The sequence below is a fragment of the Gymnodraco acuticeps genome, unplaced genomic scaffold (genome assembly GCF_902827175.1).
Source record: "Gymnodraco acuticeps unplaced genomic scaffold, fGymAcu1.1, whole genome shotgun sequence".
NCBI lineage: Eukaryota > Metazoa > Chordata > Actinopteri > Perciformes > Bathydraconidae > Gymnodraco > Gymnodraco acuticeps.
Window position 1 is genome coordinate 2,201,147 of NW_022992090.1, and position 1,475 is coordinate 2,202,621.

At 41.2% G+C, this 1,475-nt stretch overlaps 1 long non-coding RNA gene across 1 annotated transcript; it reads left to right on the forward strand.

Moving 5' to 3' along the window:
• The first annotated feature begins 294 nt into the window (after positions 1 to 294).
• LOC117537488 lies at positions 295 to 941 on the forward strand. The gene is made up of 3 exons (XR_004567725.1): positions 295 to 355; positions 616 to 778; positions 878 to 941. It is a non-coding gene; the product is annotated as an uncharacterized LOC117537488 (long non-coding RNA).
• Positions 942 to 1,475: the final 534 nt, after the last annotated feature.

Below are 1,475 nucleotides of genomic sequence, written 5' to 3' on the forward strand. Positions count from 1 at the left end.
GGACTCCACAGCTTGTTTCTCCTTTTTCTTTTTATACACACTTTACATTACTGTAGTTGTTACGTCTAAACCACATTTGCCACTGGATTTCTTGAACAGCTTTTAGTCATAATGTCATCTCTACACATGTCTAAATGATTGTTTTGTTGTTCCTGTTGTGCCAGCTGGAGATTTGTACTACACATACAAGGACAATGAGAGGATGGTTGTGTGCACCAAGGACCAAATTATCAATGTCCTGAAGGAGTGCCATGATAACCTGGGTTCCGGAGGTCATGCAGGGAGAAGGCGCACCACCGAGAAGGTTTTGGCAACGTACCACTGGTCCACTATGCGGGAGGACGTGAAGAAATGGGTGGGAGTTTTTGACTGACTGACTGATTATTGATCTACAGAAATGTGTTGTATGTGTACATTGAAACAGAGTGAGACATGTGTGGATCTCATTGGCCCACTTCCCTCCACTGCTAAGGGCAAAAGGTACTATCATGATGGGCTGAAGCATGTGTAACCTCCTTTAAAGGTTCTAAACGTGAAGAATCTGGTTTAAAAAGAAAGGAAATCATTTACAGTGATTCTGTATGTATTTACAACATTCTGCATTTTATATTGCAGATACATTCTAACAGCGACTGATCTGTTCACGAAGTGGGTGGTAGCAAAAACGCTCTACCACAAAACAGCTGTTGAGGTCTCAAAAAAGATTGTAAATATTCTTCTCGATTTCGGTCTTGTCGAGAAGATCATTACCGACCAAGGACGGGAATTTGTCAATGAGGTACAATAATCTATCTAATACAGTGTATGTGTTATGTGTAACAATGTAATACGATTTTTCAGGTAATTTGGTAATTGGTGTACACTAAACCATCTGCAGGTCAACCGTGGTGTTTTTGATGCACTGGGTGTAAAACACTGCATCACTTCAGCGTACCATCCCCAGTGCAATGGCCAAGATGAGCGTACAAACCAAAACATAAAAAAAGCACTTGCAAAGTACTGTGGAGAGGACCAGAATGACTGGGATTTACATCTGAGGGGCATTGTGGCGAGCATTAACACCTCAAAGCAGGTACAATGTTGTAACAAATGCAGATGGAAACAATACTCAACAGAGATACTAAAAGGAATTTTTATGCTTTCAGAGGTCAACCAAGTGCACGCCCTATTTTGCCCAGTTTGGGAGGCACCCTCGCGTCCCGGGTGTTATAAATGCTACAGTCAATGACAGGGATGATACCTCTGTTTTGGTGCCTGCTGATGAGGCAGAACAGCAGCTTGAGGCAAAGGCTGCAACCATTGCAGATTTGCACTCGAAGGTGAGAATAAAATGGCAATATTTAAAACATAATAACTCCTAAAAAATGCAAGCGTATGTTAAGGACTGTAAATGATAACTGTTACATATCTTTCTCAGATTTACCAGAACATCCAAATAGCACAACAGAGACAGAAAATCTCTTTTGAAAAACGCA